Here is a 17,353-nt window from a genome sequence, read left to right on the forward strand (position 1 = left end):
GAAAAATTCTGCCCTCCATCACCTCTATTTTATAACGGGTTTCTCAACTCACCCAAGATTATTCTGCATAAAGCTTAGTAACTGAATAGAAAAGTATTATTGTTTTAATGTTGAAATTGAAATTGCAGGTTATTGCAGCTGCCAAAAATCCAGCTAGTCCAAAAGTTCACTGTTCAATATTCTATAATAACCTAAATGGGAAAAGAATTTGAAAAAGAATAGATACATGTATATGTATAACTGAATCACTTTGCTGTACACATGAAACTAACACAACATTGTTAATCAACCATACTACAATATAAAGTAAAATTTTTAATGAATAAATCAGTATAAAAGTCTAGTATTTATACATGAAAAGGAGAAAAAACTTTTTTTAACTAAATTGGTCAACTCTTTAAATTGAGGGGATCACCATTGGGGTAGCCTTAGTCTCATGGGTCCAGACTTGTCCATTAGGACTAATCCCAAAGTTGTGTCCAGAGCCACAGTGTCCAAGGCACTGTGGTAAATTTATACTCTTCTGAAGGAGTAGATGGAACACAGGATCCTGAGTTTCCAGATCAGTTCTCTCCAAAGGATTTTTGATTGCACACCGTTATCATTTTTTTTAATTGAACATGCCCTCTCCCATATTTTGTATATGTACTGCAGTTACTACTTAATATCCCAAGGTACAATATGGGACAAAGTTTAGTTAATGACTGGTGTTTATCTGTAATTCAGCTAGCCTTCCTGTTGGTTGAATTTTTTACACCATCTTGTCAGATGGTTGCTTTTACCATCTATGTGACTGCTGAAGACCTCTTTCAACTCCTAGAGAAGTAGCAGCAGATGTGTCTCTTCAGGATTTCCATGTCTGCTTGTATTATTAGAACTCTTTACACCACATTTTCTCTGGAAGAATCTTAAGCCATTTGTCCATTGTTGGGTATTAGTTCAAGTTGAAACTAGATAACATCAAGTATTATTCCACCTAAGCAGTCACAAGTAAACAGCACACGTCACAAAACGCTGGAAATAAACTGAGCACTAACACTCTTGGCAACCCCACCCCCTGTAGTTTTGTGTCTGAATTAGTCAGTAAATCTTGTGTAGTAGTTCAGGTCCTTTTAGCAGCTACTACAGAGAAACCCCAAAACTTATCTAGCTTAACACAGAAGTCCAAAATGGTAGTACAGCAGCAGCTTTCCTCCAAGAAGTGATTAATAGACCCAGGTCTTTTCCATTTTAAGCTTTTCTTATATCCAAGATGTGGCTTCCAAGATCTCTGAGCTCATCTCCATGAAGTCATGAGGATCGTGTGTTGAGGGTCTGTCATGGAACAGGTCAAGGATGTGCAGGGGGCTTCCCTGGTGGTGCAGTGGTTGAGAATCCTCCTGCCGATGCAGGGGACACGGGTTCGTGCCCCGGTCTGGGAAGATCCCACATGCCGCAGAGTGGCTAGGCCCGTGAGCCATGGCCGCTAAGCCTGTGTGTCCGGAGCCTGTACTCCGCAACGGGAGAGGCCACAACAGTGAGAGGTTCGCGTACCACAAAAAAAAAAAAAAAAAAAAAAAGGATGTGCATTACTTACTTCATATTCTGTTGACCAGAACTCAGTCAAATGGCCACACCCAACTATAAGATCTCTACAGTGTAGTCAACCTTGTGCCAGAAGGAAGAAGAAGGCTTGGAGAAGAGATGTCTACTCATTCCCATAACAGACAGACCAAATGATGCTATTGCAGTCAACCTGCATATTAAAGATCAGTCATGCTTAATCTGTTTTTCTTAAAATAAACATATTCATAAAGGTTTTGCTTGTTTTTTTTTCACATTTCCAATAAACGAGTAAATAGAAAAATGTCAATACAAAATTAATGGATGTCTACCTTCTTTTCTTCTGCTGACATTACTGAGAGTATGAAAACTCTAAAACTAAGGAAAACTATAATTAGTCTCCAATCAGAAAATACACATATCAGAATCAAGCTGTTATAAAGCGGTGGTTCTCAATCTAGGGTTCATAGACTGCAAAGATCTATGGGTCATTGATATTGTAGGCAAAACTGTGCACATATGTGTGTGTGTGTGTGCATGTGTGTGTGTTTATTTTTGCAGAGACGATGACCATCAGAATCTAGGAAGGGTATGTGACCAAAAATGTATGATTTTTAAAAACAGCAATTAAGTGGTAAATTTTCCTCAACTGGTTAACAAATAAAAATGCACAAATCTATTATCCAGATCCCATCAGAGTCATTCTACATAAATGATTTAATAATACGTTGCTACAATACTGTTCAATTATCAGCAATAAAGAAAAATTATCTCATTTTATATGATAGGATGGAGGTCACTGTAAGAGAAAGCACAATCATGTGGTTTTGTTCTATGCTTCTCATGCTGACAAATACAAGGAGTTAAAGGAATTGGTGGTATTTAGATAGGCATACAGCAATTGGAAAGTGAACAAATCTGAGAATGCAGATTGGCAAATTATATTTTAATAAACTCTCAAGTTATCCCCTCTGCTGGGGAGAACTTGGACCGATAAGATAATAATACTTTCCATAGGATGAATTACTGTTCACTATGCATACAATCTAGGAAATTCCAATGCAAATCCATTTTTTTTTTCCTAACATGAACACCATAACCCAGTTTAAAAAATACTAGGGTAATAGGCAGTCTACCTGAAAAAGAATTCAGAATAATGATGGTAAAGATGATCCAAGATTCTATTTCCCAGATCCAAAATCTTGGAAATAGAATAGACAAAATGAAAGAAACAGTTAACAAGGACCTAGAAGAACTAAAGATGAATCAAGCATCGATTAAAAACACAATAAATGAAATAAAAAATACTCTAGATGGGATCAATAGCAGAATAACTGAGGCAGAAGAACGGATAAGTGAGGTGGAAGATAAAATAGTGGAAATAACTGCTGCAGAGCAAAATAAAGAAAAAAGAATGAAAAGAACAGAGGACAGTCTCAGAGACCTCTGGGACAACATTAAATGCACCAACATTCGAATAATAGGGGTTCAAGAAGAAGAAGAGAAAAAGAAAGGGACTGAGAAAATATTTGAAGAGATTATAGTTGAAAACTTCCCTAATATGGGAAAGGAAATAGTTAATCAAGTCCAGGAGGCACAGAGAGTCCCATACAGAATAAATCCAAGGAGATATACACCAAGACACATATTAATCAAACTGTCAAAAATTAAACACAAAGAAATCATATTAAAAGCAGCAAGGCAAAAACAACAAATAACACACAAGGGAATCCCCATCAGGATAACAGCTGATCTCTCAGCAGAAACTCTACAAGCCAGAAGGGAGTGGCAGGACATAATTAAAGTGATGAAGGAGAAAAACCTGTAACCAAGATTACTCTACCCAGCAAGGATCTCATTCAGATTTGATGGAGAAATTAAAACGTTTACAGACAAGCAAAAGCTGAGAGAGTTCAGCACCACCAAACCAGCTTTACAACAAATGCTAAAGGAACTTCCCTAGGCAAGAAACACAACAGAAGGAAAAGACCTACAATAACGAACCCAAAACAATTAAGAAAATGGGAATAGGAACATACATATCGATAATTACCTTAAATGTAAATGGACTAAATGCTCCCACCAAAAGACACAGATTGGCTGAATGGATACTAAAACAAGACCCATATATATGCTGTCTACAAGAGACCCACTTCAGACCTAGAGACACATACAGATTGAAAGTAAGGGGATGGAAAAAGATATTCCATGCAAATGGAAACCAGAAGAAAGCTGGAGTAGCAATTCTCATATCAGACAAAATAGACTTTAAAATAAAGACTACTAGAAGAGACAAAGAAGGACACTACATAATGATCAAGGAATCGATCCAAGAAGAAGATATAACAATTGTAAATATTTATGCACCAAACATAGGAGCACCTCAATACATAAGGCAAATACTAACAGCCATAAAAGGAGAAATTGACAGTAACACAATCAGAGTAGGGGACTTTAACACCCCACTTTCACCAATGGACAGATCATCGAAAATGAAAATAAATAAGGAAACACAAGCTTTAAATGATACATTAAACAAGATGGACTTAATTGATATTTATCGGACATTCCATCCAAAAACAACAGAATACACATTTTTCTCAAGTGCTCATGGAACATTCTCCAGGATAGATCATATCTTGGGTCACAAATCAAGCCTTGGTAAATTTAAGAAAATTGAAATTGTATCAAGTATCTTTTCCGACCACAATGCTATGAGACTAGATATAAATTACAGGAAAAGAGCTGTAAAAAATACAAACACATGGAGGCTAAACAATACACTACTTAATAACGAAGTGATCACTGAAGAAATCAAAGAGGAAATTAAAAATACCTAGAAACAAATGACAATGGAGACACGATGACCCAAAACCTATGGGATGCAGCAAAAGCAGTTCTAAGAGGGAAGTTTATTGCAATACAATCCCACCTTAAGAAACAGGAAACATCTCGAATAAACAACCTAACCTTGCACCTAAAGCAATTAGAGAAAGAAGAACAAAAATATCCCAAAGTGAGCAGAAGGAAAGAAATCATAAAAATCAGATCAGAAATAAATGAAAAAGAAATGAAGGAAACGATAGCAAAGATCAATAAAACTAAAAGCTGGTTCTTTGAGAAGATAAACAAAATTGATAAACCATTAGCCAGACTCATCAAGAAAAAAAGGGAGAAGACTCAAATCAATAGAATTAGAAATGAAAAAGGAGAAGTAACAACTGACACTGCAGAAATACAAAAGATCATGAGAGATTACTACAAGCAACTCTATGCCAATAAAATGGACAACCTGGAAGAAATGGACAAATTCTTAGAAATGCACAACCTGCCAAGACTGAATCAGGAAGAAATAGAAAATATGAACAGACCAATCACAAGCACTGAAATTGAAACTGTGATAAAAAATCTTCCAACAAACAAAAGCCCAGGACCAGATGGCTTCACAGGCGAATTCTATCAAGCATTTAGAGAAGAGCTAACACCTATCCTTCTCAAACTCTTCCAAAATATAGCAGAGGGAGGAACACTCTCTAACTCATTCTACGAGGCCACCATCACCTTGATACCAAAACCAGACAAGGATGTCACAAAGAAAGAAAACTACAGGCCAATATCACTGATGAACATAGATGCAAAAATCCTCAACAAAATACTAGCAAACAGAATCCAACAGCACATTAAAAGGATCATACACCATGATCAAGTGGGGTTTATTCCAGGAATGCAAGGATTCTTCAATATACGCAAATCAATCAACGTGATACACCATATTAACAAATTGAAGGAGAAAAACCATATGATCATCTCAATAGATGCAGAGAAAGCTTTCGACAAAATTCAACACCCATTCATGATAAAAACCCTGCAGAAAATAGGCATAGAGGGAACTTTCCTCAACATAATAAAGGCCATATATGACACACCCACAGCCAGCATCATCCTCAATGGTGAAAAACTGAAACTATTTCCACTAAGATCAGGAACAAGACAAGGTTGCCCACTCTCACCACTCTTATTCAACATAGTTTTGGAAGTTTTAGCCACAGCAATCAGAGAAGAAAAGGAAATAAAAGGAATCCAAATTGGAAAAGAAGAAGTAAAGCTGTCACTGTTTGCAGATGACATGATACTATACATAGAGAATCCTAAAGATGCTACCAGAAAACTACTAGGGCTAATCAATGAATTTGGTAAAGTTACAGAATACAAAATTAATGCACAGAAATTTCTGGCATTCCTATATACTAATGATGAAAAATCTGAAAGTGAAATCAAGGAAACACTCCCATTTACCATTGCAACAAAAAGAATAAAATATCTAGGAATAAACCTACCTAAGGAGACAAAAGACCTGTATGCAGAAAATTATAAGACACTGATGAAAGAAATTAAAGATGATACAAATAGATGGAGAGATGTACCATGTTCTTGGATTGGAAGAATCAACATTGTGAAAATGACTCTACTACCCAAAGCAATCTACAGATTCAGTGCAATCCCTATCAAACTACCACTGGCATTTTTCACAGAACTAGAGCAAAAAATTTCACAATTTGTATGGAAACACAAAAGACCCCGAATAGCCAAAGCAATCTTGAGAACGAAAAATGGAGCTGGAGGAATCAGGATCCCTGACTTCAGACTATACTACAAAGCTACAGTAATCAAGACAGTATGGTACTGGCACAAAAACAGAAAGATAGATCAATGGAACAGGATAGAAAGCCGAGAGATAAACCCACGGACATATGGTCACCTTTTCTTTGATAAAGGAGGCAGGAATGTACAGTGGAGAAAGGACAGTCTCTTCAATAAGTGGTGCTGGGAAAACTGGATAGGGACATGTAAAAGTATGAGATTAGATCACTCCCTAACACCATACACAAAAATAAGTTCCAAATGGATTAAAGACCTAAATGTAAGGCCAGACACTATCAAACTCTTAGAGGAAAACATAGGCAGAACACTCTATGACATAAATCACAGCAAGATCCTTTTTGACCCACCTCCTAGAGAAATGGAAATAAAGACAAAAATAAACACATGGGACCTAATGAAACTGAAAAGCTTTTGCACAGCAAAGGAAACCATAAACAAGACCAAAAGACAACCCTCAGAATGGGAGAAAATATTTGCAAATGAAGCAACTGACAAAGGATTAATCTCCAAAATTTATAAGCAGCTCATGCAGCTCAATAACAAGAAAACAAACAACCCAATCCAAAAATGGGCAGAAGACCTAAATAGACACTTCTCCACAGAAGATATACAGACTGCCAATAAACACATGAAAGGATGCTCAACATCTTTACTCATTAGAGAAATGCAAATCAAAACTACAATGAGATATCATCTCACACCAGTCAGAATGGCCATCATCAAAAAATCTAGAAACAATAAATGCTGGAGAGGGTGTGGAGAAAAGGGAACACTCTTGCACTGCTGGTGGGAATGTGAATTGGTACAGCCACTATGGAGAACGGTATGGAGGTTCCTTAAAAAACTACAAATAGAACTACCATATGACCCAGCAATCCCACTACTGGGCATATACCCTGAGAAGACCTTAATTCAAAAAGAGACATGTACCAAAATGTTCATAGCAGCCCTATTTACAATAGCCCGGAGATGGAAACAAACTAAGTGTCCATCATCAGATGAATGGGTAAAGAAGATGTGGCACATATATACAATGGAATATTACTCAGCCATAAAAAGAAATGAAACTGAGCTATTTGTAATGAGGTGGATGGACCTAGAGTCTGTCATACAGAGTGAAGTAAGTCAGAAAGAGAAAGACAAATACTGTATGCTGACACATATATATGGAATTTAAGAAAAAAAATGTCATGAAGAACATAGGGGTAAGACAGGAATAAAGACACAGACCTACTAGAGAATGGACTTGAGGATATGGGGAGGGGGAAGGGTAAGCTGTGACAAAGTGAAAGAGCGGCATGGCATATATACACTACCAAACGTAAGGTAGATAGCTAGTGGGAAGCAGCTGCATAGCACAGGGAGATCAGCTCGGTGCTTTGTGACCGCCTGGAGGGGTGGGATAGGGAGGGTGGGAGGGAGACGCAAAAGGGACGGGATATGGGAACATATGTATATGTATAACTGATTAAATTTGTTATAAAGCAAAAAAAAAAAAAAAAAAAAAACTCACCCCCCTGCCCTGGAACAGCCTTCTCTGCCCTCTGCTACTCTCTCTGGCCCTGTCCTTTGGGTTGTTGCTTCTAGGGAGTGTTTCCTGACTTTTCACACCTGGATTTAGAGCCCTCATTGTGTGGACTTTGCCCAGTGTTTGCCCAGTTGTGACTTGTGTGAAGCAGCATCTTAGTGACTTGCTTAATTTTCTCTTTTCTGTAAGAGACTGTGAATTATGTGATGGTCGAGACCATTGTTTACCGTTTTATTCCTAGCACCTGGCACAATGCTCGACAGGAGGTATTTAAGAAGAAAAAAAAAAAAATACTAGGGAGTCTCACAGAATTTTATTATAGTTTTTGCAGCCTGGTTCCTTGGTTATTGAAGGGCTGATAATATGTTACTTTTGCAAGATTTAATGTTCTTCTGTGGCCTTTCTCATCTTCTGAGATGGCCCACACTCTGTCTGTGGAATGTATTTCTCTCCAAATAAATCCACTTCTTACCTGTCACTTTGTCTCTCACTAATTTTTTTCTGGGATGAGACATCAAGAACCTGAGTTTCATTAAGTCTTGAAACCAGGTGTGTGATCTCAGTTGGAAAACTGTGGGTTTTGGTCAGTTTCGAGTCCCAGCCACATGGGTTCAAGTCCCAATCAGGGTTTTGGTCAACCCAAAAACAGTCTTATTTTTTCCCTACATGGGATATAACACTGTGAAATTCAATCTTCAACAGAATGCCCTGCAATTCTCCTAAAACATAGTTCTTTGTATCTTTCTTTAAAAAAGTTTAAGCTTGTGTTAATAAATTAATAAGAGAATTTGCTTGTCTGTCCACTTCAGCTTTGTTTTATGCCCATTTCATATTGTTGTCTGTGTTCTAATTCATACTTTTTGTTGTTGTTTTGGTTTGGTTTTTGGCCTTGTGACATGTGGGATCCTAGTTCCCTGAACAGGGATCGGACCACAGCCGCTGCATTTGAACCTCAGAGTATTAACCACTGGACCGCCAGAGAAGTCCTGTAATTCATATTTTTGATACCATTTCTGATGTGTAAAATTGGTTGTGTTGAAAATATCTTATAAAGAGTTCAATTGTAAGTAAAAAAAATACTGTAGGTGCAGTATTTTAAAACACTAAAGTTTAGAAATCTAAAAATGAATCATTTCATTGTTAAAATATTCATAGACTTACAGCTTCATAGAGATAGAATGGATCTCAAAGGGCTTTCTTCTTTTTTCACATGAGGAAACTGAGGCCTAGAGAGTTATTTGTCCCAAGTCAAGACTTTTAGGTGCCAGCACAGCAGGCAAACTTCCACACTACAGTTCTTCCCTTGAATCAATGTTCTAGTAACAATCAGCCAATTCCCTCTTCCTGGCTTAGAAAAACTTATTGTTTCAGGAAACTGAAGGATAAATAAGTAGATAGGAAAGAAGGAAGAAAGAAAATATGGAAAGAGCAAGAAAGAGAGGAAGATATGGAGACAGAAATAAACTGAAACCAAAGAAAGGAGGGAAGAAGGAAGAAGGTAGCTAGTGAGGCAGGAAGGGAGGAGGAATAAGTCTAGTGGGTACAGTCTAGCTGGAAGGGAGGATAAGGGGACTTGTCTTGGAGCTGGACTTGTATAAAAATCCCTTAGAGGTGCCTAGGAGCGTAGAGGCCTCCTGGAAAGAGACAACAATCGTGTAGTAGGATTGGACCTTTCCACTAGACACAGAATGTAGGTCCAACTTATCTGCTTCTCAAGGGGACACCCAGCTAATGTGGAGGTTACAGGCAGATGCCTGCACAACCCTGGCAGGAGGCGGCGGTGACATGAATATAGAGGGCTAAGGGGCTTATTCTGTCCTCCTTGATGCATCCATGTTTTGATCGACAATATTGCCTGAATGAATGGGGTTTATATGGGTTCCATAGCACTTTGTACTTCCATACAATTTGGCTCTTATCTCTGTTATAGCACTTGGCATATATAGCTTTATGATTTCTTAGCTTCATATATATCTTCCCTACTAGACAGGTTGCTCCTTGAAGCTGAGATCTCGTTATGTTCATTTATGTGCCCCCTATACTTAGCACAGGATCTGGTAAATGATAAAAATGTTTGTCTATTCAGTTAAACTCTGACAGGCATAGGGTTGTTTAAATAGGGGCAACTGGCTCTCAAGAAGCATCAGAAACAAAATCTCAACAATACTTCTTTTAGGAGACAAACAGTAGCTCTTGGTTGTGCTTCCTAACTATTCTCAGCTATCTATTCACTGGGCTATTCCTGACCCTCTCTCCAGTTGTTGGGTAGAGTCATGGGACAAGTTCTGCCCAATGAGGTGTGAGCAGAAGTGGGGACTGAGTGTCACTTCAAGCCCAGAGCATTTAATTGCAGGTGTGAGATACTCTTGCTACCAGAGCAAGCAGCAATATCCCAAATGGTGGCTGCTCCATCAACCTGGAACTGGGGTTAAAGATGATGTAACCAGAAGCCCTTGCTAATCTATAACTGACATGAGATATAAACAAGAAGAAACCTTTGCTGGTTTAAGCCACTGAAATTTGGGGCTTGCTTGTTACTTTATTATAACCTAACCTATACTAACCAATGGAAAAATGAACAAAATCAAGATCTTATTCTCCCTACCCTGGCCAACAAATCATTTTTAAGGCAGTAAAAACTATTAAAAGAAGGGAGAAGCACGCATGATACAGAAGTAAAAACAGAAAATGAAAACCGAGTACCTTGGAAGCAGGACTGAGTAGCCCACACGCAGAGCACAGAAAGAGGAGATGCATTGAACCTCAGTGTGTATAGGAGCCATCCACTCACGTGCTTGCATGTCTGAGCTGCACAGTTAAGAGGAATGGCGGGCCGGGTGAAGAAATCACGTATAAATGGTGCATTAATTTTTGGCAGAACAGAGGTAACGACAGTGGTTAAAACCATAAGCATAAAAGCAACGAAGCTTCAAAAAGAAGGCAATGAGGCAGAAAAGAGATTTAACAACGGACTGAAGGGAATTTTTCCCCAGTACAGTAGCTATCTGGTGTACGACTGTGTGACAAAATTCTGCAGATTCCAGAAGGACTTTATTTCTTTGTTTTTAGTCATTTATTTCCCCATAACACTCATAAAATTCTTAGTGCATTTGGAATGCTTGAATTTGACCATCGTTTTTAGGGTCTGAATTACTAAATTTTAATTGCCTTCAATCTCAAGGTCTGATGCTTTCAAATTTGTACTTGCAAAGGTTCCACTGCTAGACCCAAAGCTATTGTTGAAATGGGCTTTGCACTGAGGCAAATCAGCAAGTTCTTACACTTTCTTTGGGGACTATATGTTGATTTTTAGGGATGCTTAATTGTTTTTCTGATTGTTATTCAAAACTATAGGAAATAGAAAAAAACATAAAGAAGAAAAATAAAAGCACTCAATCTTATATTCAGAAGAAATTATTATGACCACTTTGTTGAAAATCCAGACTTTTCCTAGTATGTCTATATATCTTAATGTGATTTTAGTATTTAGGCCCCTGTGTTTTTCTTCACACAACAATTTAATCATGAGAACTATTCTAGAAAAATTTTAAATATCCTTTAAAATGTATATGATTATTTATTTCTCTACTATTTTATAAGTTGAGAGCACTCTTTTTTATGATTATAAATAACACTAATATGAACAGTAATACCTTCCACACTTCTGATTATTTTCTAGAAGAAGAACAGTAAAGCAAAGATGGATATTTTAGGATTCTTAAAATAACAGGCCCAGTTAACTGCCATAAAGTCTATCCTAATTTATACTCCTATATGTTTATAGGAGTACCATATCCCTTCTCCTTGATGCATGGAGAATTATACCTTTCAAATGTTTAGCAATTTGGTTAACCAAAAATGATAGTGCAGTGTTGTATTAATTTGCTTTAATTTTTTGACTAATAATAAACATAAATGTTTCCTCATGTATTTAAAAATCATTTGCATTTCTTATTTTTCATCTAAATTTTTATGCCCATTTCATTTTTCTATTTAGAATAGTAGTCATGTTTCTATTGATTTTTAAGTTTTCTTTGCATAGTCAGGTTATTAATCTTTTGCATATAAAATATTTCCAAGATTAACTTCAGATTCAAGATATTTGGGGTCAGTAATAGAAGATAACATATGTGAAAGTTGCTTTTAAGTATGAAATGCCATAGAATTGTTGGGTTTTGATTTTTTTTTCTTTTAGTTTTTAGTTTTTAAAATTTTGGATTTGTGCAATTCCTGTTTCTCTTTTGACATTACTGAACCCTAACACCGAATTGACAATCACCTGAGTGCTTGGTTCCGCATACACAAATGTATACATAATTGCACATACATGCAATTTTTTGAGTTCCCTAGAATTAGTATTATAGTGCATTGGTTACAAGCACTAACTGGAGAGCCAGACTCCCAGGATGTCAGTCCCAGCTGTGGGCCCTATTAGTTGTGTAAACTGGAGCAATTTATTTAACCTCTCTAGGTCTTGTTTACCTCGTTTATCTGCAAAATCTCAGAATAATTTGTAAAACAAGTAACAGAACTCACAGTATTTCTGTGAGGATTAGACAAGATAACTAGGTCACTAATTAAGCTAGATAGCTATTTTAATCAATCCTGAAAACTGAGGCCAGACATCTGGTAAACCCAGCTCTGGAGGTGACGTTTTACATGTTCATTAACTAAAGACAAGCCTTTTGATCTAGTTTATTTTCTAAGCATTTGGAGTGAAATACATCTCTGCCTTTGATAACAATAGTTAATTAAAACTTTCTGGAGCACTCTGCAAAATTATTAATATTCATTATTCTTTCAACAATTATTTATTGAATACCTGAGCTGCCAGGCAATATTCTAAGCTCCTCAGCTGTGAAAAAAGCCAATAAGGTCCCCCAGATAGGGAGTTTTCATTCCAGATAGAAAAGATTTTTAAAAAGGAAAAATACAAATACACAAACAAGATAATTTCAGAGAATAATCAATGATGTGAAATAATGAGGCAGGAGAATGCACTGGAAGATGGTTGTGGGGCTAATTATATCAGGTGCTGAGGGCACCCAAGGTGAGGAAGAGGCAAAGTACTAAAAGCATAATGACAGCAATCCTATGATATGACATCACTCTTACTCCCATTTTATAAACAGAATGATTAAGTTACTGGAACCAAGTGTTGTTGTTTAAATAAAATGCATATGCTTTTCTCTGATTACAAATGTAACACTTGTTCATATTAGAAAATACAGCTAAGAACAAAAAGAAACAAAAAATATCATCTGTATCCTGTGGCTAACACTTTGTGTGTATGGTTTCTGTCCTCTTTTTCTGCATATTATTTATATTTTTATAAATATATTTTATAAAATGTATTTAACAAAGAGAATTGTCCTATGAGTAGTATTTATAACTTTTTTCCCATTGAGTAATATTTTTCCATGTCTTTAATGAGTCTTCTGAAACATCATCTTTAATAGCTATGCAGTTTCATATTATATGGAACCATAATGGTTTCTTTAATTAGTTTCTTACCAATGGATATTTATGTCATTCCAGTTTTTCATTGTTATAAACAATGCTGTGATAAACTTAATAACAATAATAATAATAAAGTAATAGCTAATATTTATTCAAGTGCTTATATATGGCATGCATTGTGCTAAGCAATTTATAACTCTTAACTAACTTAATGTGTACAAGAATTCTGCAAAACCGGAACAGTGACAATCCTCCCTTCAGAAACTGAGGAAACTCTGACCAAAAAAATTAAATAATTTGCTCAAGATCACATATCCAGTAAATTGCAGAGCTAGGATTTGAACGTGAACATTCTGGTCCCAGCCAGAGCAAAACACTTAATCAGTGCACTCTATTTCTTCCCCTGATAGTATTTCTACAGATTTACAGATAAGTCTTAATCCTCATCAGCATTATTTCCTTAGGATAAATATTTAGAAATGAAATTGCTCAGAACCAAATCTAGGTCTAATGTTTCTACACAGAAACCACAGCTCCTCTCATCCAAACCTAATGCCCACTCCCAGGCACCCTAATGGAACATCCAAAACTCTGTGCTTCAGATCACACATCCGACTGAAGGCTGCAGCCTGGGAGGAAAAAGAGAGAACAAGCACTAGCCTAAGTGAAAGGGATTCCAACCCCTGCAGCCCCTCCTTCCTTCCTTGGCTCCTTCAGAACCTTTGCCAAGGAAAGTTTAGAAAAAGCAAGAGGATCTGGAAGTTCAACCTGCATTCATTCACTCATGATCCCCCAAAGAATAGTCTCCACATACATCCCCATTGTCTAAACACAGAAAGAAATAGAGCAATACCACTCCTGTGCATATACCAGAGAAAACCATAATTCCAAAAGATACGTGCACCTGTATGTTCATAGCAGCACTATTTACAAGAGCCAGGACATGGAATCAACCTAAATGTCCATCAACAGAGGAATGGATAAAGAAGATATGGTGCATATACACAATGGAATGTTACTCAGCCATAAAAAGAACAAAATAATGCCATTTGCAGTAACATGAATGAACCTAGAGATAATCATAATAAGTGACAATACTGAGTGACATACTGAAGTAAGTCAGACACAGAAAGGCAAATATCATATGATATCACTTATATGTGGAATCTTAAAAAAGGGTACAAATGAACTTATTTACAAACAGAAGTAGAGTCACAGATGTAGAAAACAAACTTGTGATTACCAGGTGATAAGGAAGGGGAGGGATAAATTGGGAGGTTGGAATTGACACATATACACTACTACATATAAAATATTGATAGATAACTAATAAGAACCTACTGTATAGCATAGAGAACTCTACTCAATACTCTGTAATGGCCTATATGGGAAAAGAATCTCAAAAAGAGTGGATATATGTATATGTATAACTGATTCACTTTGCTGTACATCTGTAACTAACACAACACTGTAAATCAACTATACTCCAATAAAAGTAAAAAAAATAAAATAAAATAAAAGGCAGAGAGAAGGTGTGAGTGGCTTTGAGCTCAAGAGGTGGGACTTCCTATGACACCCAGGTATATCTCTTAAGCTGGCTGTACCTCTTATGCAACCTCTTGTACTTCTTTTCTTTCTCTGTGTGGCCCTATGAGACCACAGAACAAATTAGGTAACAGATCACTGGACCACACTCAGGGAACTAAAGAAGACCTAGGAGCTCATACTGCTAATTGAGACACACCTGGGTAGACCCTCCTGGGAGTTTTCAGCCTGCACTAACCCAAAATCATAACTCAGTAGACACCATTTTATCTCATTTTTCAAAAAGTGTTTGTACGTTTTTTTTTTCTTGAGAGGCTGTTCAGTCAGAGAGATGAAACAATTCATCTTAGTTACTTTTCCTAGGCTTCAAAGACAACCTAGAATCATAGGTTTCTATTTTACCAAAGGAGGCTCCTGAGTGTTATAAATTTACTGTTATCTCATCTGACCAAATAATAGAGGTTTTATTGGGGAGCAGAGGGATCAATTGAGTTATTATATCTACCATACAATAGGTTATCATTCTTCAAAGAAATAGAATATGGAAAAACAAATTTAAAAATAAATTAAACATTCATTCTTTGTTAATTCAGAGGCCATTTCTGAATCTTAAAGAACTTCAAAGTCATCATCACAACCTTAAATTGTTGCATAAGAAACTTCAAACTGACAACCTTGCATTCCAAACACCTGCTTGTAAAGTTGCTGGTTGGGAACCATAGGTACATTTGTAATGCATAGTGCTTAAGGCCTCAGAAGAGCCCACACAAACATTTTTAACCCATAATGTAGCTTAAAAAAAAAAGTATAAGTGATACTAAACACCCTCACTATCATTTTTCAAAGTATTCTAATGTTTCCATCAAGAAAGTGTGGAAAGGGTGGAAAGAAGGAAGAGAGAAAGCAAATGGGAGATTGGTTAAAGATGGTGGGGTAGAAGGACAGGTGATTACTCCCTCTTGCAAGAACACTGGAATCACAGTTAATTGCTGAACAATCAACGACAGGAAGACACTGGAACTCACCAAAAATATACGCCACATCCAAAGACAAAGGAGAAGCTGCAATGAGACAGTAGGAGGGCTGCAATCACAATAAAATCAAATACCATAACTGCTGGGTGGGTGACTCACAAACTGGAGAAAACGTACACTGTCCTCCAGTTTGTGAGAACACTCACAAACTGGAGAACAGTCCACCCACTGGAGTGAAGGTTCTGAGCCCCACGACAGGCTTCCCAACATGGGGGTCCGGCAACAGGAGGAGGAATTCCTAGAGAGTCAGGCTTTGAAGCCTAGTGGGATTTGATTGCAGGACTTCGACAGGACTGGAGGAAACAGAGACTTCACTCTTGGAGGGCAACTCAAAGTAGTGTGCACATTGTGACCCAGGGAAAGGAGCAGTGACCCCCTTGGAGACTGAACCAAACATACCTGCTAGTGTTGGAGGGTCTCCTGCAGAGGCAGAAGGGGGCTGTGGTTCACTGTTGGGACAAGGACACTGGCAGCAGAAATTCTGGGCAGTACTCCTTGGCGTGAGCACTCCCATAGTCTGCCATTAGTCCCACCAAAGAGTCAGGTAGGCCCCAAAGCTGGGTCACCTCAGGCCAAACAACCAGCAGGGAGGGAACACAGCCCCACCCATCAGCAGACAAGCAGATTAAGTTTTACTGAGCTCTGCTCAACAGAGGAACACCCAGCTCTACCCACCACCAGTCCCTCCCATCAGGAAGCTTGAACAAGCCTCTTAGATAGGCTCATCCACCAGAGGACAGATAGGAGAAGCAAGAAGACCTATAATTCTGGAGCCTGTGAAAGGAAAACCACACTCACAGAAAGATAGAAAAAATGAAAAGGTAGAGGACTATGTACCAGATGAAGGAACAAGATAAAACCCCAGAAAAACAACTAAATGACATGGAGGTAGAAAACCTTCCAGAAAAAGAATTCAGAATAATGATAATGAAGATGGTCCATGACCTTGGGAAAAAAATGGAGGTAAAGATCTAGAGGAAGCAATAAATGTTTAACAAAGACCTAGAAGAATTAAAGAACAAACACCTAAAAGAATTAAAGAACAAACAAACAGAGATGAACAATACAATAACTGAAATGAAAAATACACTAGAAGGAACCAATAGCAGAATAACTGAGGCAGAAAAACAGATAGGTGACCTGGAAGACAGAATGGTGGAATTCACTGCCATGGAACAGAATAAAGAAAAAAGAATGAAAAGAAATGAAGACAGCCTAAATAGACCTGTGGGACAACATTAAACACATCAACATTTGCATTATAGGAGTTCCAGATGGAGAAGAGAGAGAGAAAGGACCCGGAAAAATATTTGAAGAGACTATAGTCGAAAAGTTCCCTCAATCGGGAAAGAAAATAGCCACCCAAGTCAAGGAAGTGCAGAGAGTCCCAGGCAGGATAAACCCAAGGAGAAACACACTGAGACACATAGTAATCAAATTGACAAAAATTAAAGACAAAGAAAAGTTATTGAAAGCAGCAAGGGAGAAAAGACAAATAACATACAAGGGAGCTCTAATAAGGTTCACGCTGATTTCTCAGCAGAAACTCTACAAGCCAGAATACAGTGGCACAATATACTAA

Source organism: Hyperoodon ampullatus, assembly GCF_949752795.1.
Source record: "Hyperoodon ampullatus genome assembly, chromosome: 5".
Taxonomy (NCBI): domain Eukaryota; kingdom Metazoa; phylum Chordata; class Mammalia; order Artiodactyla; family Ziphiidae; genus Hyperoodon; species Hyperoodon ampullatus.